The following is a 23,667-nucleotide window of genomic DNA, read 5'->3' on the forward strand; positions in this document are numbered from 1 at the left end:
ATTTAGATCCTTAAAAAGTGCTATGCCTGGTAAAGCCAAATCCTGCCATATCCCACTGACAGATGCTTTTCCCATAGGAAATGAGGACTATCAATAGCATCCTTCATAGGCACAGCTTCTGGGTAATGGTAATGTATCAGTGTTTCCATTATTTTGTTTTCATTTTGGTGGCATGATGTCATAATCTAGCATTAATGACAGAGTTCAGACTCAATAAACTCTTCTATAAAACCACCGCTCACAGGTAATTGATAACAATCAGGGACAAACATTCTGTTTGGTTGTATGGCATCTGTAGCAGTGGAAGGAACAAACACAGAGATATATGGTGCTGTTTCTCCTGCCACCTGTGCTGGTGGATGGGGGATCGTCCTAGGAAACCAGCAGAGGTGAGCAATACTCAGGACAATTGCCCTGTGAGGTGTCAAGTAAGCAGGAGGGTATTTTCGAGCACTTGCACTGGAGACACTTTCCCCATCACACAGCATGATAATGAAGTGTTCTTTCCTCTCTTCCTCCTCCTTCTTTCCTTCCTGCTCTTCCTTCTTTTCCATCCCTTCCTTCTCTCCCTTTCTTCCCTCCTCCTCTCCTTTTTTTAAACAAAAAAGAAGTATCTAGGGAATTAAAAATTAATCGATCTTTAAAATTCTACAGGCCATTTTCGGATTTCTTATCAATCTGTGGGAGGGGAAGAACATTTCAAGAAGTTTCCATGAACTGAATTTTTCCTAATGGCCAAGGATTTAGAAACAGTTTGAGAGGTTTAAGGAATATCAACCAGAAGCTGACTGTGGCCTCCAAGACAAGTGTGGGTTTTCCGGATTGTTGGATTTACACAATATAATAAAATAACTCTGAAAGCTACTTGTTCCACAGTCCACTGTCACAGGAGGTTTTATGGCCAACAGTGCAGTTGCTTCAGATGACTCACAGCTTGTGATGGTATAAATAATTTGTTCTTCCTACTGCATTTATTTAAAATAATAGATTTTGAAATACTTGTGCTAAAGAACAATATCAGAAATGTAATATGTGTGAACTTTTAAAATATTCATACAGCCCCATGGAAGAGAAACTGAGGTTGACAGACCTAGAACCTGGCCAAGATCACACAGCAAGTGATAGATCCGAGTTTAGCACCCAGAGGTACTGGAATCTAAACTCCCTATGCCTCATCCTGGCTTCTTGCTTCTCACAGTGAAGGACATTTTACCTTATTCTAAAAGGAATTATTTCATTTTAAACATTTTAAAAGGCTCTATTATATGGTGGTTTGTTGTAGCTGATACTCATTTCTTTTCCCACGGATATTTTCCTGATATCAATTTCAAGGAACTAGAGATTAAGGCTAGAATATAAATCAACTTACTCCACTTCAACAAATAGAATTTTTTAAGATCTATACTCCCTTTTTTATGGCTTTTGTTTATGAGAAGGCAATGGCTCATTTATTCACAGTTTAGCTTTTGTGTTTTACATTGTGCAATGAGGTGGAATTCTAGGAACTTGTCATAAATGTGTTTCCAAGCAAAGAGCCCTTTGTAACAAAACCAGAACTAACAAATATTTGTGGATTATGGTAGTAATGACATTTTAGGGAGCAGATACCAGGAATGACAGTTATTGAACACATACATTATTTTTAAATGTCTTGCTATATACTCTTTTAAGGTTAAAATAATTTTTAAGGACAAGGTATTACTATTTGTTTTACTCATAAGAAAACTAACTCATCAGTACAATAACTTGTCCAAGATCATCCAGAGAATAAGTGGAAGAATTGGACATTGAATCCAACTTGTCTAACTCCAAAAGTTCTCATTCTATAATATTAAATAGCCCAACCAAATAAGAGGGAAAAGTAGTCAATCAGTCAGCAGTGCCTTCAGCTAAAGGGAAGAGAAACACATCTACAGTGACCCAAGCAGTAGTGACTTGTTTCCATAGACCAGGTCCAGAGTTGAGCAGGCCAGCACTAGCATGGTGGCTCAAAGAAGTCATCCGAGAATGAGGTTTCAAATCACTTCTGATCCACTCAATTCCCATGATCGCAGCTGTGCTATCCTCTACTGGTCATTAATCCCCCACTGAGAGCAAGAAGAAGGGGTGAAAGGTGATGGCAAGAGGCTCATGCTAGCTGAATCTACCCTGTTTTATTGAAAAAATAATAGCTGTGCCAGCAGTGTCACCTGGTGGCTTCACTTACTTACCACAACAGTGCTGCGTGAGCACTCTTTATGGTAAGGGAACCTGGGAGATGGATGTGCATGCCAAGTGCATACATTGACACCATGAACAAAACTGAGGTTGTATTAAAAGGGAAGGACATATTTGGGGTTGGCTGGCAGCAGTATCTGGCACAAAAAACTGATCCTAGGAAAATGAGAACTAGAGGTCAGTAAAAAATTAATAGAGAAATCTATAAAGCCTAGAAAGAGATGATCCATTATTTCACATAGGAAAATATATTGCACAACTAGATAAAAAGGATCATAAGGGAACTGTTTACTCAACCACTTAAGTATATTTTCTGTTAACCTCCCTATTGGTCCAATTATTTGAGTACCAAGAGCAATATCCTACTGGTAGCTAGATGGTTCCATTTATACTGCAAGAAAAACACCGACTTAGGACACTCAAATACAGCATAAAGATTCAACTGGAGAAATGGTCTCTTGGTTTTTAGGGGGATTTCAGAAGTAACCTATGGCCCTATTCATACACAAGTCATCAGTAAACAAATCAACACTGTAGACCCCAGACTTTTTAAGATAGAAATCACTATCGTAGTGCTTTGGGAATCAAACATTTGTGCCTCTAATATTAACTAAAAAATAAAAGGAAGGAAGGAAGGGGAAACAAGAAGAAAAGATAATAAAAAGAGAAAGAAAAGAAAAACAAAAATTTCAGATAAGAGTTTCTTTAATCAACACTTCCTAAACTGGGCCTAGTTCCACTGATAACCTGCTGAGCTGTTAAACTTGAGATACGTCAAACTGCCTATTGAGGAAAATGGGTCCCTTTATTTCTGGAGATGAAATCTCCAGCACGGACCTAAAATATTATTATAATTATTCTTTCTCTGTAAGATGCATGGTTATATGTACATCTATATGCGCAAGGAATGTTAGAAAGAGGAATTGAGAGGAAATTAGAATCTCTTCCTACCTCAGGATCAATCTTAACATAGAAAGAGCAGGTGCTACAGCATATGTGCTAAAATTGGAAGATTTGCACAGCCCTGTGCATGGAGCCCTTGTAAATTCACAAAGCTCCCATACTTTTCCAAGATTCCCTTGTGAAATTCTGCCTAATCCTGTGCTCCCATAGCAATTGGTGTATCCTTGCATTAACATGTGCCTCCCTATGTTTAGTTATTAGCATACATATGTGTCTTCTCACAAGACTATGAATTTCCTAAAGACAGAAGCACTATATAGGAAGTTGAATTTGAAAATGATATACAAGGGATGTTCTAAATTCTCGATCTCTAGAATCTTTAAAAACAGTTGTTTCAACAGAGACATGTGCAGAGATAAGAGGCTAACCTGGATGACCCTTTCAAGACTTCCAGATCCTAAAGTCTGTTTTTAAAGGAATTCCCTTAAAGATAAAATCAGAAAGCATCTATTTGGTTATCCAAAATACAAAGTAATTTCATTTTCTCTCTCCCACTTAATTGGCTCCTTTGCCAAAAGCACATTTAGATTTTGAGTCTCAATAAAGCTACGACGGTAATCATAAAAAATTTAGGAGAATTCATATCTCATTTCATTACTGTAAAACTACTGCCTTAAACCTTACCTATCTCTATAGGCTGGAAACAGTTACTACAGGAGCAATATCTGTTCTACTAATCATCACTAATAGCTCTTAACGGGATTGAGAGTACTGAAACACCATCATTGTCATATAGCTGGGTACACAGAGTAATATTAGAAGGAATGTGTTAAATTGTACATTTCAGAGACATTTTCTTAAAGAGAAGAGCACCAAGGCCTGCTCTTATTAAAGAACAGAAAGAGCTCAAACTCCTTCTGAGGGGTGAGAATACTGGGGCTCAAAAATGATGTCCCTGAGAACTTGGAAATGAGGGAACAAGACCAGATCTGAGAGTTAAACTGGGAGATCTAAGCAGAGCAGAAATATGCAAAGTCGCCTCCAAGGGACAGAATGACTCTGAGTCCTGCAGGATTTGACCAAGGCCGGATTAACCATAAATGTATATTTAAGGAGAGAATATTTTACTCACAGAGTTTGTCAGCTACAGAAGCACAGAAAACACCAGAACCTGGAGAGATCCCTAGGGTAACATGGGCGTTGCTTCTTAGCCAGGTTCTCCTTAGCTTTCCTTGTAAATTTATTAAGATGAGAAAGTGTACTTACCATCCACCTGTGGATTAATCACCCAGTTGTTTCATGCTTGTATACTTTTTTTTTTTTTTTAAAGATTTTATTTATTTGAGAGAAAGAGAGAGAGCGCACATGCACAAGGCGGGGGAGGGGGGAGGAGGGCCCAGGGAGGGCCAGAGGGAGAGGAAGAAGCAGACTCCCCAGTGAACAGGAAGTCAGATAATGTAGGGCTCAGTCCCAGAACTACATGAACTCAGGTTCATGACCTGAGCTGAAAGCAGAGCTTAACTGACAAAGCCATCCAGGCGCCCCACCCTTGTACTTTTAAGTCAAAGTGAGTTAGTCTGATCTAGCTCTATCTTGTTCCTGCAGTATTGCCAGTACCCAGTACTCAGGATGGTGCTAAACATCGGGATACTCAGTATTTTTTTTTTTTTCCAGTTAAATCAATAGTGCTGAGACCCAACAAGGGAGGACCAGCGGGCCTTTGAGTTGGAGATTCTTGAATGCAGGGACCAGAACTGAAGAACTGATTATTAACATTATCAACAGAATGATTTGGGGAGGAACTTCAACAATCCTATTTTCATGGATGAAACAAAGTTCTGCCTTCAGAAAAATTATCTAACCATAACAGGAGCCATTTAGAAGGAAAGGTGTCTTATAAAACAGAGTGTAATGATTTTTTTTTTTTTTAAGAAGAAGAGTAGCTATACTTAGGATTTAAGAAATATGGATTTTGTTCTTCTCAGTAATTATTCTTCTGAGCTTTTATGTCCTTTTAACATTCTAAACCACAGTTTAATCATTAAAATCAAGTATTAGACATAGATAATCTCTGATGTCATTTCCAGAGCCAAAATATCCTTTCTTAAGAAGAAAGAACAAGTGATAGGCTAGACAGATCACAAATCAAGGCTTCCAGAAGATACTAGTACAAATAGCAACAAGATTTCTAACAATGTCACATGAAAAGTCTGGTATCTAAGACCCTTGATTTTGTTCTATCATTTGTAGTGTACATATTCAATAATTACTTCAAAAGTATACTTGAGTATATTTTTATATATTTATATTTAAATATAGTTAATAAATATATAAAATGTAGATATTATTTGCACAAGGATATTTTTCTGGGTACAGATAATGTAAATTGCCTGGCTTCTGCAAGCTAAATTAATATTTTTAACCTTTTCTGATAATGTCATTGTTCACCTTCTGAATTATTTCAATTTTATATCTTCTTGCTGAATACAAATATCTTGGCTTTATTTAAAACTATGAAGTCTGGAACTGGTCACAATCTTAGGTAAGACTCTATCCATCCAGGTATGGAATGGAGAAATAATGTTTTATTGTTGTTCATATATATTATACTTATATCTGAATATCCAAATATCATCCTAGTTAACATTTTGCTGTTCTTTGAAGTGTTATCTCTTTACTTTCAGCTTTCATAGCAGCACTAATGGTATGTTTTAACCCTGATTTTACACGAAACTATAATGTTTATAAAGAAGCATTTTTCCACATTGTTACTAATTCTTCTAATTGCTTAAATGACTTAATAATATTCTATCATGTCAATGCACCATAATTTACCCAACCATTTTTTCCCTCTTTTTGATATTTTGGTTATTTTCTTGTTTTTGCTAGTATAAATAAATAAATAAAATAGAAATACAAAATATTATCTTGTGTTTTCTCTTTTTGTTCCTGATCATTCTGGCTAGTGTTTAATTTCATCTATTCTCAAAAATTGGCTTTGAGTTGATTTTTCTCTATTCTCTTTCTTTATCTATTTCACTGATTTATACCCAGATCTTTACGTTTCTTTTGCTTACTTTATATTTTGTTTACCCTACTTTTTCTAGACTCTTAATATGGAATTTGAGATCATTTGTTTGAGGTTTTTTTCATATATAATATGGGTGTTCAGTCCTAAATATTTTCCATCTAAGTACTATTTTAGCCATATCCTGCAAATGTTGATGTGTTGTGTATTCATTTTCATTTAGATAAAAATAATTTCAAATTTTCTATTTCTTTTTTTTTTATTCAAGGGGTATACAGAAGTGCATTGCTTTGTTTGCAAGTATTTATGGATTTTCCAGATATTTTTCTTTTATTTTAAGTGTGGTCAGGCAATACACTTTGCATGATATTATTTTTTAATTTATTGAAACTTATTTTCTCACCTAGAATATGCTCTATCATGGCAACTATCCTAAGTACACTTGGAAAGAATATATATTTTTTCTGCTATTGTTCAGTGAAATGTTCTATAGTATGACATCAAGGTGGCTGATAGTGTTCATTTATACTATGTCTTCATTCACTTATACAAGTCTTCATTTATACTATGTTGGTTAATAGTGTTATGCTTTCCTATTAGTTATATCAATTTTTGTTTAATGGTTACTTAAATCTCTCGCTATATTTGTGTATTTGTGTAATTTTTCTTGGAGTTCTTTCAGTTGTTTAATTTAAATTCAATTAGTCAACATATAGTACAACATTAGTTTCAGGTATAGTGTTCAATAATTTATCAATTGCATATAACACTAGCTGTTCATCACATCATGTGCCCTTCTTAATGCACATTACCCAATTACCCCCACCCACCAGCAACCTCAGTTTGTTTCCTATAGTTAAAAATCTCTCATGGTTTTTCTCCCACTCTGATGACTTCCCATTTTGTTTTTCCTCCCTTCCCTTTCATTCCTCTGGCCTGTTTCATATATTCCACATACGAGTGGAACTATATGATAATTGTCTTTCTCTGATTGATTTAATACCCTCCAGTTCTATCCACATTGATGTAAATGATAAATATCATCCTCTCTGATGGCTGAGTAGTATTCCATTGTATATATATATACCACTTCTTTATCCTTTTGTCATCCATGGACATCTTGGCTCTTTCCATGGTTTGGCTATTGTGGGCATTACTGCTCTAAACATCAGGGTGCAGGTGTCCCTTCAGATCAATGTATTTTTATCTTTGGGGTAAATGCCAAGTAATACAATTGCTGGGTCATAGGGTAGGTCTATTTTTAACATCTTGAGGAACCTCCCTACTTGTTTTCCAGAGAGGGTGTACCAGCTTGTATTCCCACCAACAGTGTAGGAGGGTTCCCCTTTCTCTGCATCCTTGCCAACATTTGTTGTTTCCTGTCTTGTTAATTTTGGCCATTCTGACTGATGTGAAGTGGTATCTCACTGTGGTTTTGATTTGTATTTCCTTGATGCCGAGTCATGTGGAACATTTTTTCATGTGTTTATTGACCATTTGCATGTCTTCTATGGAGAAATGTCTGCTCATATCTTCTGCCCATTTCTTAGCTGGATTAATCATTTTTTGGTATCAGGTTTAGTAAGTTCTTTATAGATCTTGGATACCAGCCCTTTGTCTGATATGTCATTTGCAAATATCTTTTCCCATTCCAAAAATTGCCTTTTAATTTTGTTGACTGTTTCCTTTGCTGTGCAGAAGGGGAGAACAGAAGTAGTAACCTCAGCCACAGCAAATCCTTGCTAGACGCATCTCCAAAAGCAAGGGAAATAAAAGCAAAAATGAACTATTGGGACTTCATCAAGATAAAAATCTTCTGTACAGTAGTCTTTCAATTTTTGCCTCATATACTTTGATGCTTTATTATCAAGTTCATGGATGTTTAGAATTCAAATAGTGTAGCTTTCATAAGTCTGCTAGTATTCACCAGTTTAAACTTAAGAACATATGAGGTAGCTAGATAAAGCACCAAGAACTAGCCTGGGGGAGAGGTAAAAAATGTACTGTGGTCCTTCCTTAGAAGTCACTGGGAACAAACAGAATACTGGCCTAGAGATAATCCAGTCCCAAGTTCCAGGAGTCAGCAAGCCAAAGGAATAGGCCCTGAAGAGACCTAAAGGACAGTAAGACCCCCAAACCCTTCCCTAGTAGGAACTGGAAGGTCTCCCAAGAATGAGTCAATATGACACACAGGCTTAAGTCCTATAGCCCTGCTCTAGCTGTTTTCTTCTTTGTTTCCTGTCATGACCACTTCCTTCAAATACTGATCACTCCAAACATTCTATTGTTCCTTTTTGCCATCCCTTGTGTAAATGTGATATTAAACAAAGAGAGAGAATAAAAGAGATATTTAATATGTGAACTAATGTAGATCTTGAGTCAATAAATCAAATGTAAAAAATAAGTGAACGAGTCACGTGGAGAATTTAGAATATTATAATGAATTATTTTTAGTATTTCTAGATGTTCTTTTTTTTTTTTTGAGATTTGAAATTCTTTTTTTTTTTCTTTTTTTTTTTTTTTAATTTTTTATTTTTTATAAACATATATTTTTATCCCCAGGGGTACAGGTCTGTGAATTACCAGGTTTACACACTTCACAGCACTCACCAAAGCACATACCCTCCCCAATGTCCGTAATCCCACCCCGTTCTCCCAAACCCCCTCCCCCCAGCAACCCTCAGTTTGTTTTGTGAGATTAAGAGTCACTTATGGTTTGTCTCCCTCCCAATCCCATCTTGTTTCATTGATTCTTCTCCTACTCACTTAAGCCCCCATGTTGCATCACCACTTCCTCATATCAGGGAGATCATATGATAGTTGTCTTTCTCTGCTTGACTTATTTCGCTAAGCATGATACGCTCTAGTTCCATCCATGTTGTCGCAAATGGCAAGATTTCATTTCTTTTGATGGCTGCATAGTATTCCATTGTGTATATATACCACATCTTCTTGATCCATTCATCTGTTGATGGACATCTAGGTTCTTTCCATAGTTTGGCTATTGTGGACATTGCTGCTATAAACATTTGGGTGCATGTGTCCCTTTGGATCACTACATTTGTATCTTTAGGGTAAATACCCAATAGTGCAATTGCTGGGTCATAGGGCAGTTCTATTTTCAACATTTTGAGGAACCTCCATGCTGTTTTCCAGGGTGGCTGCACCAGCTTGCATTCCCACCAACAGTGTAGGAGGGTTCCCCTTTCTCCGCATCCTGGCCAGCATCTGTCATTTCCTGACTTGTTGATTTTAGCCATTCTGATTGGTGTGAGGTGATATCTCATTGTGGTTTTGATTTGTATTTCCCTGATGCCGAGTGATATGGAGCACTTTTTCATGTGTCTGTTGGCCATCTGGATGTCGTCTTTGCAGAAATGTCTGTTCATGTCCTCTGCCCATTTCTTGATTGGATTATTTGTTCTTTGGGTGTTGAGTTTGCTAAGTTCTTTATAGATTCTGGACACTAGTCCTTTATCTGATATGTCGTTTGCAAATATCTTCTCCCATTCTGTCAGTTGTCTTTTGATTTTGTTAACTGTTTCCTTTGCTGGGCAAAAGCTTTTGATCTTGATGAAATCCCAATAGTTCATTTTTTCCCTTGCTTCCCTTGCCTTTTGCGTTGTTCCTAGGAAGATGTTGCTGCGGCAGAGGTCGAAGAGGTTGCTGCCCGTGTTCTCCTCAAGGATTTTGATGGATTCCTTTCGCACATTGAGGTCCTTCATCCATTTTGAGTCTATTTTTGTGTGTGGTGTAAGGAAATGGTCCAATTTCATTTTTCTGCATGTGGCTGTCCAATTTTCCCAGCACCATTTATTGAAGAGGCTGTCTTTTTTCCATTGGACATTCTTTCCTGCTTTGTCGAAGATTAGTTGACCATAGATTTGAGGGTCTATTTCTGGGCTCTCTATTCTGTTCCATTGATCTATGTGTCTGTTTTTGTGCCAGTACCATGCTGTCTTGATGATGACAGCTTTGTAATAGAGCTTGAAGTCCGGAATTGTGATGCCACCAACGTTGGCTTTCTTTTTCAATATCCCTTTGGCTATTCGAGGTCTTTTCTGGTTCCATATAAATTTTAGCATTATTTGTTCCATTTCTTTGAAAAAGATGGATGGTACTTTGATAGGAATTGCATTAAATGTGTAGATTGCTTTAGGTAGCATAGACATTTTCACAATATTTATTCTTCCAATCCAGGAGCATGGAACATTTTTCCATTTCTTTGTGTCTTCCTCAATTTCTTTCATGAGTACTTTATAGTTTTCTGAGTATAGATTCTGTGTCTCTTTGGTTAGGTTTATTCCTAGGTATCTTATGGTTTTGGATGCAATTGTAAATGGGATTGACTCCTTAATATCTCTTTCTTCTGTCTTGCTGTTGGTGTAGAGAAATGCAACTGATTTCTGTGCATTGATTTTATATCCTGACACTTTACTGAATTCCTGTATAAGTTCTAGCAGTTTTGGAGTGGAGTCTTTTGGGTTTTCCACATATAGTATCATATCATCTGCGAAGAGTGATAATTTGACTTCTTCTTTGCCGATTTGGATGCCTTTAATTTCCTTTTGTTGTCTGATTGCTGAGGCTAGGACTTCTAGTACTATGGTGAATAGCAGTGGTGATAATGGACATCCCTGCCATGTTCCTGACCTTAGCGGAAAAGCTTTCAGTTTTTCTCCATTGAGAATGATATTTGCGGTCGGTTTTTCATAGATGGCTTTGATGATATTGAGGTATGTGCCCTCTATCCCTACACTTTGAAGAGTTTTGATCAGGAAGGGATGCTGTACTTTGTCAAATGCTTTTTCAGCATCTATTGAGAGTATCATATGGTTCTTGTTCTTTCTTTTATTGATGTGTTGTATCACATTGACTGATTTGCGGATGTTGAACCAACCTTGCAGCCCTGGAATAAATCCCACTTGGTCGTGGTGAATAATCTTTTTAATGTACTGTTGAATCCTATTGGCTAGTATTTTGTTGAGTATTTTCGCATCTGTGTTCATCAAGGATATCGGTCTATAGCTCTCTTTTTTGGTGGGATCCTTGTCTGGTTTTGGGATCAAGGTGATGCTGGCCTCATAAAATGAGTTTGGAAGTTTTCCTTCCATTTCTATTTTTTGGAACAGATTCAGGAGAATAGGAATTAGTTCTTCTTTAAATGTTTGGTAGAATTCCCCCGGGAAGCCGTCTGGCCCTGGGCTTTTGTTTGTTTGGAGATTTTTAATGACTGTTTCAATCTCCTTACTGGTTATGGGTCTGTTCAGGCTTTCTATTTCTTCCTGGTTCAGTTGTGGTAGTTTATATGTTTCTAGGAATGCATCCATTTCTTCCAGATTGTCAAATTTATTGCCATAGAGTTGCTCATAGTATGTTCTTATAATAGTTTGTATTTCTTTGGTGTTAGTTGTGATCTCTCCTCTTTCATTCATGATTTTATTTATTTGGGTCCTTTCTCTTTTCTTTTTGATAAGTCGGGCCAGGGGTTTATCAATTTTATTAATTCTTTCAAAGAACCAGCTCCTAGTTTCGTTGATTTGTTCTATTGTTTTTTTGGTTTCTATTTCATTGATTTCTGCTCTGATCTTTATGATTTCTCTTCTCCTGCTGGGCTTAGGGTTTCTTTCTTGTTCTTTCTCCAGCTCCTTTAGGTGTAGGGTTAGGTTGTGTACCTGAGACTTTTCTTGTTTCTTGAGAAAGGCTTGTACCGCTATATATTTTCCTCTCAGGACTGCCTTTGTTGTGTCCCACAGATTTTGAACCGTTGTATTTTCATTATCATTTGTTTCCATGATTTTTTTCAATTCTTCTTTAATTTCCCGGTTGACCCATTCATTCTTTAGAAGGATACTGTTTAGTCTCCATGTATTTGGGTTCTTTCCAAACTTCCTTTTGTGGTTGAGTTCTAGCTTTAGAGCATTGTGGTCTGAAAATATGCAGGGAATGATCCCAATCTTTTGATACCGGTTGAGTCCTGATTTAGGACCGAGGATGTGATCTATTCTGGAGAATGTTCCCTGTGCACTAGAGAAGAATGTGTATTCTGTTGCTTTGGGATGAAATATTCTGAATATATCTGTGATGTCCATCTGGTCCAGTGTGTCGTTTAAGGCCTTTATTTCCTTGCTGATCTTTTGCTTGGATGACCTGTCCATTTCAGTGAGGGGAGTGTTAAAGTCCCCTACTATTATTGTATTATTGTTGATGTGTTTCTTTGATTTTGTTATTAATTGGTTTATATAGTTGGCTGCTCCCACGTTGGGGGCATAGATATTGAAAATTGTTAGATCTTCTTGTTGGACAGACCCTTTGAGTATGATATAGTGTCCTTCCTCATCTCTTATTATAGTCTTTGGCTTAAAATCTAATTGATCTGATATAAGGATTGCCACTCCTGCTTTCTTCTGATGTCCATTAGCATGGTAAATTCTTTTCCACCCCCTCACTTTAAATCTGGAGGTGTCTTCGGGCTTAAAATGAGTTTCTTGGAGGCAACATATAGATGGGTTTTGTTTTTTTATCCATTCTGATACCCTGTGTCTTTTGACAGGGGCATTTAGCCCATTCACATTCAGGGTAACTATTGAGAGATATGAATTTAGTGCCATTGTATTGCCTGTAAGGTGACTGTTACTGTATATGGTCTCTGTTCCTTTCTGATCTACCACTTGTAGGCTCTCTCTTTGCTTAGAGGACCCCTTTCAATATTTCCTGTAGAGCTGGTTTGGTATTTGCAAATTCTTTCAGTTGTTGTTTGTCCTGGAAGCTTTTAATCTCTCCTTCTATTTTCAATGATAGCCTAGCTGGATATAGTATTCTTGGCTGCATGTTTTTCTCGTTTAGTGCTCTGAAAATATCATGCCAGCTCTTTCTGGCCTGCCAGGTCTCTGTGGATAAGTCAGCTGCCAATCTAATATTTTTACCTTTGTATGTTACAGACTTCTTTTCCCGGGCTGCTTTCAGGATTTTCTCTTTGTCACTGAGACTTGTAAATTTTACTATTAGGTGACGGGGTGTGGGCCTATTCTTATTGATTTTGAGGGGCGTTCTCTGAACCTCCTGAATTTTGATGCTCATTCCCTTTGCCATATTGGGGAAATTCTCCCCAATAATTCTCTCCAGTATACCTTCTGCTCCCCTCTCTCTTTCTTCTTCTTCTGGAATCCCAATTATTCTAATGTTGTTTCGTCTTATGGTGTCACTTATCTCTCGAATTCTCCCCTCGTGGTCCAGTAGCTGTTTGTCCCTCTTTTGCTCAGCTTCTTTATTTTCTGTCATTTGGTCTTCTATATCACTAATTCTTTCTTCTGCCTCATTTATCCTAGCAGTTAGAGCCTCCATTTTTGATTGCACCTCATTAATAGCTTTTTTGATTTCAACTTGGTTAGATTTTAGTTCTTTTATTTCTCCAGAAAGGGCTTTTATATCTCTCGAGAGGGTTTCTCTAATATCTTCCATGCCTTTTTCGAGCCCGGCTAGAACCTTGAGAATTGTCATTCTGAACTCTAGATCTGACATATTACCAATGTCTGTATTGATTAGATCCCTAGCCTTCGGTACTGCCTCTTGTTCTTTTTTTTTGTGTTGAATTTTTACGTCTTGTCATTTTGTCCAGATAAAAGTAAATGAAGGGGCGAGTAAAATACTAAAAGGGTGGCAACAACCCCAGGAAAATATGCTTTAACCAAATTAGAAGAGATCCAAAATCGTGAGTGGGGAGAAAGGGGATAAAAAGAGGTTCAAAAAGGAAGAAAGAAAAAAAAAGAAAAAAGAAAAAAAAAAAGAAAAGAAAAAAATTTTTTAAAAAAGAAAACACCTAAGAAAAATGTAAAAAAGAAAAAATATATATATTAGATAAACTAGTAAAAAATCGTTAAAAAAGCAAAAGGTAACAGTTAAAAAAAAAATTTTACCCGAAGGCGAGAATAAAAAAAAAAAAAACAAAAAATGAAAAAGAAAAAATCAAATTAACTGCAAGACTAAAAAAAATCCCAGGAAAAAAGCCATGAGTTCCGTGCTTGGCTTTCTCCTCCTCTGGAATTCTGCTGCTCTCCTTGGTATTGAAACTTCACTCCTTGGTAGGTGAACTTGGTCTCGGCTGGATTTCTTGTTGATCTTCTGGGGGAGGGGCCTGTTGTAGTGATTCTCAAGTGTCTTTGCCCCAGGCGGAATTACACCGCCCTTACCCGGGGCTGGGGTGAGTAATCTGCTCGGGTTTGCTTTCAGGAGCTTTTGTTCCCTGAGCGCTTTCCGTAGAGTTCCGGAGGACGGGAATACAAATGGTGGCCTCCTGGTCTCCGGCCCGCAGGAGCCGAGAGCCCAGGGCCCCACTCCTCAGTGCGCCCTCAGAGAACAGCGCCCAGTTACTCCCGTCTGCCTGACCTCCGGCCGCGCTCCGAGCTCACCGAGCCTGCGACCGGTTCAAGGTAACACCGAGCTGTGAGCTTACTGTCGGCTCTGTCTCTGTAGCCGGCTTTCCCGTTCCAATAGCCGCAAGCTCTGCGACACTCAGACACCCCCGATCCTTCTGTGACCCTGCGGGACCTGAGGCCACGCTGACCCCGTGTGGGCTTTGCCCCGGGTAGCCTCTGGAGTGAAGTCCCTCAGCGGAACAGACTTTTAAAAGTCCTGATTTTGTGCACGGTTGCTCCGCCGCTTGCCGGGAGCCGGCCCCTCCCCCCGGGGTCTATCTTCCCGTCGCTTTGGATTCACTTCTCCGCCGGTCCTACCTTTCAGAAAGTGGTTGTTTTTCTGTTTCCAGAATTGCTGTTCTTCTTCTCTTCGATCTGCCGATGGATTTTCAGGTGTTTGCAATCTTTAGATAAGCTATCTAGCTGATCTCCGGCTAGCTGAAGCAGTCTCAGCTTGCTACTTCTCCGCCATCTTGACTCCTCCCCCAGTATTTCTAGATGTTCTAATGACATTTTTAAAGAATACATGAAGTTTTATTATTCAAATAATATGATAGCTGGAATCTGGTTCAAAATAAGTCTAAGATTCAAAGGAGTGAAGTTAGTTGGGATGTAAGTAAGATGATATTGGTCATGATTGATAATTCTTTAAGCTGGGTGGGATAATAGATACATATTGTGAAAAAATATACATATACATATATATATATATATATATATATATATATATATATATATATTCATGAAACATATATGGCTTTAAAATCAGCAGGAGGGAGAGAAAGTCCCTGCCCTGAAGGGTCCCAGCAGATGATGAATAATATGGACACACTGTGGTAAATGCCAAGAGAGGGGGAGAAAATTATTGTTTGAAAACAGGGGTAAGGAGGAGGGAGAGAAAAAGAGGGAAAAGATTTCCAAAGAGTAAATCCAAGAGTCATCAGTTGCAGTGGTCAAAGTGCCTGAAGTCTCATCGCTCATGGCCTTGAAATCAGAGCAGGACTTCAATATTGGGACAAAGGCCTGCAGGCCAGGAGAGGTGGAGAATGATTTCAGAGAAATGACTCTTTTCCTACGGTTCTATAATAAACCATGAAACATTACTCTATCTCACGTCTACTTTATTTAAAATACAAAAGAGCAAGAATAACATCTCTCTTCTTTTGTGATTTATTACAGTAATATTTTTAGTTTTATGGTAATATAATACTATTTTAGCTTAATGACAGTCTTTCTTTTTTTTCTTGCAAATACCACAAATACTTTAGTGGAAGGTGACATTTGGTCTTTTGACATTTTGTATTCAGCCACCTAGAAAAAGACACTTTGTACCTTGAAATGTTGCCTTTTGAAACACTCAGTAGGGAGTGGGGTAGATATCCTATGCTAATATGAAGGATGAACTATCGGATAAGTCTTAATTTTTATTTTTGAAATAACATTTTTTACAATTTAAATATATATTTTATGTTTTATTTTTATTTCTCTGTGGTATTATAAAATCCTTTAGAATGTACTGTAACTCACTTAATCACTAGTATATTCTAAGCGGCTCTTCTGGGAATTCTTAACAGAAACAGCATGAAGTGGGTGCTAAGAACACTGCAGCTTGCTTTATAATTTACAGTGTAGGTGTAAATCCTTTCTCTTAAGAACAGCACAAAATTGCCATTTAATTCACTTCAGGAACATTTAAATTATGTATACTTATATTTTAAAATAACATCTTGTATTTTGCACAAGTCATACTCAAGTGAACTGTTCACCCAAAGAACTGCACGTCTATAATGCATAATCAGCATAATGCCACATAATGACAATTGTATAATATATAAGAACAATGCTGCTAATTAAGATTTTGATTGAGCCCAGAATTACATCTAGTGAAGTATCTCATGGTGTCTCCCGAGCATCTAGTTCAAATTGTCAATATTAACCTCCTCAGCTTCAGCTTCCTTTCTTTCTTTTTTTTTTTTTTTTTAAGATATTATTTATTTCAATCTCAAGTAGGTGGAGAGGCAGGCAGAGAGAGAGAGAGAGGAGGAAGCAGGCTCCCCACTGAGCAGAGAGCCTGATGCAGGGCTTGATCCCAGGACCCTGAGATCATGACCTGAGCCAAAGGCAGAGATTTAACCCACTGAGTCATCCAGGTGCCCCCTCAGCTTTCTTTCAAAACAATGTGTCCATGCTGTCAAAGGCTGGGGAAGCCAGGATAGAAAGAAAAATGTTTCTGATGATATGCCATTATTTTCAATTCTTAGACTGATGCTGACAGAATGCGTGTTTATACAAAGCATACACAAGTCCTGAAGGATAATGAAGAAAAAGCATTTGCGGTGAGCAGAGAAGTGCAGCAAGGGTGATAAGTAAATGACAAACATCGGGGAGTCCAGCATGCTAGGAAACACACAGGTGGGAGTTCGTGGTAAAAAGCAGAAGCAGGAAATGTATGGGCAGGTGTAGTTACAGGGGAGCGGCTTGGCCTCAGAAATGGGAATAACAGTTTAAAGAACACTTCCTCAGTGTTTGTTTTTTTTTTTCTATAAAGCAGTAATAGCGGAACAAATCAAATATTTAATATTCACAAAATGAACGGTGGCTCTTATTTTATGTGATGATCAGAAAGGTTTGTAAATAAAATTAAAAAAAAAAAAAAAAAAACCTTACCCAACATAAGCATAGCATGGGTACTCATACATAAAAAGTAGAAAGTTGGATTTGATTTATTATTTATTTATCCATTCAAAATATTAATTGTGACCCAACCAATCATCAGGCATTACACTGAATATTAAGTTTAGAGCAACGACTAACACAGAGTCTCCACTTTTGGGGACCTGATGTTCTAATGAAGCAGAGAAGAGATAATACAGACACACAAATAAATACCTTTAGATAATGATAGTTTAATAAAAATAGAAAACAAGCTTACGTGATAACAAGTGAGTGTAGGTGTGGATTGGGGCACTTGAGATGGAGTGATGAAGGAAGGCCCCTTGAGAAGGAGGGAGCATATGGGCTGAGTGTTGAATTACTCACAGGAAGGAGCCAGCCAAAGCAGAGTTTAAGAGGACAGCATTCCACACAGAGTGAAGATCTGACATTCAGAACGTGAGACTGAAAGGGCCAGCCATTTCCAAGAGACAGAAGAAGGAGAGTGGGTCTAAAATCTCACAACCAAGGTGAAAGGTAAGAACATCAAGATGTGGACAATGACCAGATCTTGCATATCCTCCTCCTAGGCCATGGTGAGTTCAGCTATGGGATGCTACGGAGGGTTTTTAAAATGAGAGACATGTAATCTAATTTATACTTTAAAAGGATCAAGCTGCTTCAGGAAGACTAGAAGGGGACAAAAAGCAGAAAGAACACTCCTGAGACTGTCACATTAGCTGAGACATGACTTACATGAAGATAGTAACAGTAAGTATACTGAAAGTTATTGGCTCATTTTATCACTTGAAGGCCCATCTAAGAAAACTTGCTTATAAATTGGATGCCCCTGTTGTTGTCTGGAGAAACGGAGGGAATGGTAGAACTTAGTTTAGGGTTGAAAGCAAGTACCAGTTCATATAGGTATATACGCAGAATAGCAATTGGATATTTTAGTCTAGGTTTAGAAAAGACATCAGCATGGAGGATAAACAGTTAGAAGCCAACAACCTGTAGATGATATTTAAAGGCACAGGACAAGATGAGTTCATCGAAGGAAATTAAGTTTGACTGAGCCCAGAATTATATCTGTTGAAAATCTCTTAGTGTTTCAGGAAAAACAAGATCATTATAGAACAGAGCCAAGGACTAAGCTGCGGCCTAAGCTAATGTTCTGAGGTCAGGAGGAAGAGGAGAAAGCAGGCACAAGAAGGGACAGTGAGGCAGGAGGAAAAGCAAGAGGATGTGACCAGCTCTGCACATGATGAGGATGGACGATGGAGGTGTGGTAGGACTGTGCTCAGGGCTGCTGATCTTAACGAAAGCTGTCTGCAACTGGTTCTGGAGAAGTGCAGCTAGTGACATGGGCTGAAAAGACAGGAAAATGAGGAGGTAGAAAGAGGAGGGATAGACAATTGCTTCCAGGGCTATAAAAGCAGAGGAAAAAAAAAAAAGGTTAGTAGATGGAAGGAGGAAGACATAATGTCAAGGTACGGTTATTTTTTCTTTCTTTCTTTTGTTTCTTTTAAGATGGCTAACATTAAGGCATGTGCATGTGCCAAAGAGAGAAACCCAACAGTGAGGGAAAAATTAATGCTGCAGGAGAGAGAGGAAATCGTTGCAGAAGCAAAGACCTTGAGGTACTGAGAAAGGATGACCCTAATTTCCTCAATGATGCACTAAGTATTTGTTTACTGTAAGTCTTAGCTAAACCATTGAATAAAGCGATTCTAATTTAATTGTTTCGGGCTGGGTCCTGGGCATCAGTATGTTTTTTTAAAAGTTCCCCGGTTACTTCTAATGTGCAGCCAGGGCTCAGAAGCAATAATCTAAACAATAGCGTTTTGTGTTCATCATTTTTTTGGCGTTTCTTTGTAGTTTTATGACATATGTATGCATCCCCAGCAATTTACTATTTAGTTGTGCATGAACTTTATATAAATGGAATCACACTGTATATATTCTGGGTATCTCGCTTTTTGTTTTACATTATATTTATGGGATTCACACAGGGTAATGTATGCGGCTCTAGCTCATTCACTTCCACTACTTTATAGTGCCCCAGCATAGGAAAATGTGTAATTTCCCCATTCTCCTGTTTAATGGATGTGTGAAATTCTTTTTTTCCATTTTTGACTGTTGCAGCTCACACTGCTGTGGGAATATGTAGCTGATTCGCTATTACAATTGTTTCCTGGGGTGTGAGAATATAAACTGATATAACTAATTTGAAAAATAATTTGATATTACATATTTGTTTTTGAAAAATGGTAATTATATTTTATGTTCAGTTCTATAATTGCTTATCACAAATTGTCTTTTTTTTAAAATTGTTTTAAAAAGCAAATGGGTTACATTTGGTTGCAGTTCAATTTGATCTTCCTCTTTATTATTTTTTATTGTTTTTATACTTAAAAGTTCTCCACTATCTAATAATGGTTCAAAATTCGCCTAAAGAGTTCTTGATTTCACTTATTTTACATTGAATTTTTTAACATACCTGAACATTTTTATTAAATGAAATTAAAAAACAAATTATTAATTGGCAAAAAAAAAAGCAAAAAATTTGATATCCAAAGAACCAATAGGAAGCAAATCTCTTAGGAAAGTGACTTGATACATGAGAAGATAATTTATAAAACCAACATAAGTACTAATAAATTGTAGACAATTTCAATCTCACCAATTAAAAAATACAAAACTATTATATAATATTGATCACACTTGTCATTTTTTTAAAAATAATAATATGTGAGTTAGTCACTCTTAAACACAGGTTATAGAAGTAATTGTTAGCACCAAATTCTTGGAAAACAATTTGGTGACCTACATCAAGAGCTGTGTAAAAAAAAGAAAAAACCCAAAAGTTACAATTATAGGCCTAGAATTCTATTATAAGGAAATAGTTCAAAATGTGGATGAGAATACATATTCAAGGATATCCATTAAAGTAATATTTATAATAGAAAAGTTTTAAGAAGGTTCGAAGTAACATAAAATGGTCCCAAATTGGGCAGTCATTAAATTGTTTACTCATATAATGGAATATTACTAGGTTATTAAAAACATGTTTTCAAAAGATGACGTAGGAAAATGTTCATAGAGCCTCCAAAATATATATAATATATGATCTCTATTTTATGAAATGTTTCCATGTTTTTCTGCCCCTGTCCATTCCTCCCTCCCTGCCTCTCTGTCTCCATCTCTCTTTTAGAATATATGCCAAAACACCAAGAGTGGATGGAAGGCATGGAAAGTAAATTTATTTTTTTTTATACTTTGTTTTTACCTATGTTTAAAATGCTATTGAGATGCTGTTAGAAGTTAGTCAGACAGTTAGGTAGTAAGGGCCAGTGTCCCCAAAAAGAAAATATGGAGTCAGGACAGGTAAAATAAAGTAGCACTGACATCCTATTTTGCAGCTTAGAGAGGACTGTACGGACATTCTGCTTTGCAGCCTTTTGCAGAAATGACTTCTGCAAAACATCCTAAAATAAGACGATTAACCACAAAAACATTTCTTAGTATCACAGGCAAGGGGCAGTTAAGACCTAAGTCCCCAAATGTCAGACCAAAAAAATAAAAAAATAAAAAAATAAAAGACCATCAGCATGTGGACATTAACCTAATAGGTAGATGGGTATGTGACCAAAGCCCTGATTGGCAAAACTCAGCACATTCTGACTGTTTAAGAAAGTTCTCCAAAAGGGGTGCCTATGTGGCTCAGTTGGTTAAGCATCTGCCTTTGTCTCAGGTCATGATTCCTGGGTCCTGGGGTCAAGCCCTGCATCGGGCTCCTTACTCACCTGGAACGTGCTTCTCCCTCTCCCTCCACGTGCCACTCCCCCTGCTTGTACTCTCTCTCTCTCAAATAAATAAATAAAATTTAAAGAAAGAGAGAGAGGGAGGGAGGGATGTAAGGATGTTAGTTCTGCAAAAGATCTCATTAAAAACCCATAAACTCAGAAACCCAGTTGGGTCCCTTTTCCTCTCCAGAAGCTTTGTGCTCTTGTTCAATAAACTGCTTTGCTGCCCACCACTCTGTCTGGTCTACATTTTCTTTCTTCAAAGCAGTGTGACCAAGAACCATAGGCACTAAGGGGACACAAAGTCCTGTAATAGTGCTTCTCTGTATGCTTGATTTAGTTGAATAGAGTGTCTGGCCTTCTAAAATATACTAGGCTGAATATGAGAGTGGAACCATCCTGCTATTCAGTATTAGTCTGCAAACACACATCTCTTTCTGGGCATTCAGATTTGTCAAATCAACCTTTGTACCCCATTCTGTTGTGTGTGCATATTGTTTCTTTTTAAAAAATTTTCATATTTTAAACTCTGTATTCACCTTTCCAAGAACCACTACAACAGCCATGATGATTGGGCCCATGGGAGCTGATCGATTTGCCTCAGACATTGCCAGGTAGAGAGAAAGGGAAGAATAAGAGGAAAGCAACAAAGCTGCAGCCACACTGAGTGTAAGCTTTGCGAAGCCTGGGGCTCTGAATATGAGTGAACCTCAGGGAGGGTGCTGGGAAAATGCTGGGGCCCCAGGAAAACTCTTCTGATTAGTGTTGATTTTGGCCAGAGGTTCTCATTGAGATGTCCTCCTATCTCCAATGGATGTTGGACTTCCCAGGGATTTTGTGGCATTAAATGAGAGTGACTTAAGCAGAATGCCTGTATATAGAACATAATAAATGAGTGCTGCTATCATTACTTACATCAAATCCTCATGCAGAGAATTCAAGGTGTGTCTCCTGATTGAGACAGTTTAGACCTTTTAGCTAATACATTATAAATGATGAGGTGAAGTCACAGTGTTGATTTCCCAAACAAGATATATCGATCCTCTCTTGTAAGAACATCCTTTTTTGCAATAACTTTGTTTTTTATGCCACATTATTGACACACAGATTTTGTGAGATGAATATTGATGTTGCAGATCCTCTCCATTCTTTAAAGCGTAACTGGCCATTTTATTTAAATCTGATATTTTCAAGGTGTCGGTAAGTGTTGTTAAGCTGCTAGAGCTTTTCTTCGGAGACCGGGAAAATTAACCTATGCTAGGCAATTTGCTTGAGGTTTCTGTAAAAGTGTGTGGTTGGAGCTGCAAGTTCCATTCCTCTCTTCACACATAGAAGAGAAGGTCGGCCCCTCTGATGCAACTGGCAAAAGATTGCGGCTGGTTCTCGGCCACAGAGGAGGAAATGTTTCTTCGGCCAAGAGAAGCCATTATTAAGGAGCAAATGTTGGTTAGATTTTCCAGAGACCCAAGGAAGTAGGGCAAAGATTGATGACAGAGATACCTATATAATACCTTCATCCTAACAGAAGTGTGGGCGAGAGTCAGGAGGGAGGAACAGGCATCTCTACAGAGCCAGCAAGGGCCTGAAGAAGGCAGGCATGGGGAGAAGGCATATACCCTGGAACTCCGTCTAGTGTCCAGTCATGGAACAGCCTCTGTTAATGGTAGGGAGACCATACATTTACAGACTTCCTTATATGGTCCTTGGGACAATGTCCTTTGCATAGCCTTCCCTAAGGAAAAGAAGCCGGTAAGTCAAAATCTGTCCTCAGCAGCGGGAGCCTTCTTGTCTGTGCCTTTTTGCCCCTACTCTGAGTTGCTTCTATCTTGCTTTCCTTCAGGACCACAGTATCAACCCCACCCATGGGCTCAGGGAGGAGATAGTCTTGTCTACCCAGATCTCCATTTTTAACTCCTTCCTGGTAGGAATGTCAAAGGCCTCATCAACAAATTAAGAGATCAGTAAATAATTTTGGAAAACAGAAGCTCAGCAGCTGGTAGGATTTTATTTAAAGCCCAGTCCTGGATTTAAAGGTTTTTATAAAAACTTGCCCTTCCAAGAGGGTGGTTGGGTTATGGACATTGAGGAGGGTATGTGGTATGATGAGTGCTATGAAATGTGTAAGCCAGATGATTCACAGACCTGTACACCTGGGGCAAAGAATACATTATATGTTAATAAAAATAATTAATAAAAAGATAAAAAATGCGAAAAAACAAAACCAAAACCAAAAAAACTTGCCTTCCCAAAAGTATCTCTGCCCTCAACCTGTTCATGGCCAGTGGAAGTCTGGCTCCCTTCCAGTTGAAGACACCAAGCCTCCCGTAAAGGAACAGATCACACCACCATCACTAAGCCTCATCCTAGTATGAAGTATTTTATCACCACTTTAGGGGAGTTGTGCCAGAAAAGGATAGAAAGAGAGGTCTAACACCATGGTTTTTACCTTGGCTGTGTATCAAAACTACCTGGGGAAAAGAAGAAAAAAAGTTTTCTGACTCTATGTCAGACCTACTGAATCACAATCTTTTATGGTTGGTCCTTACCACCTTCATTTGTGAAAAGATCCTTGGATAATTTAATGCACATTTCAGTTTTAAAAACTCAATATGATGCAAAAGATCTTGAGTAGACCTTGTATCAACTA

At 37.9% G+C, this 23,667-nt stretch overlaps 1 long non-coding RNA gene across 1 annotated transcript; it reads left to right on the top strand.

Annotated features, from left to right (window-relative positions):
- The first annotated feature begins 281 nt into the window (after window positions 1–281).
- Window positions 282–18,947, top strand: LOC131825869 (uncharacterized). Its single transcript, XR_009351348.1, has 5 exons — window positions 282–389; window positions 16,824–16,898; window positions 17,604–17,751; window positions 17,884–17,985; window positions 18,745–18,947. It is a non-coding gene; the product is annotated as an uncharacterized LOC131825869 (long non-coding RNA).
- Window positions 18,948–23,667: the final 4,720 nt, after the last annotated feature.

This window comes from Mustela lutreola, chromosome 2, assembly GCF_030435805.1.
Source record: "Mustela lutreola isolate mMusLut2 chromosome 2, mMusLut2.pri, whole genome shotgun sequence".
NCBI classification, from domain to species: Eukaryota; Metazoa; Chordata; class Mammalia; order Carnivora; family Mustelidae; genus Mustela; species Mustela lutreola.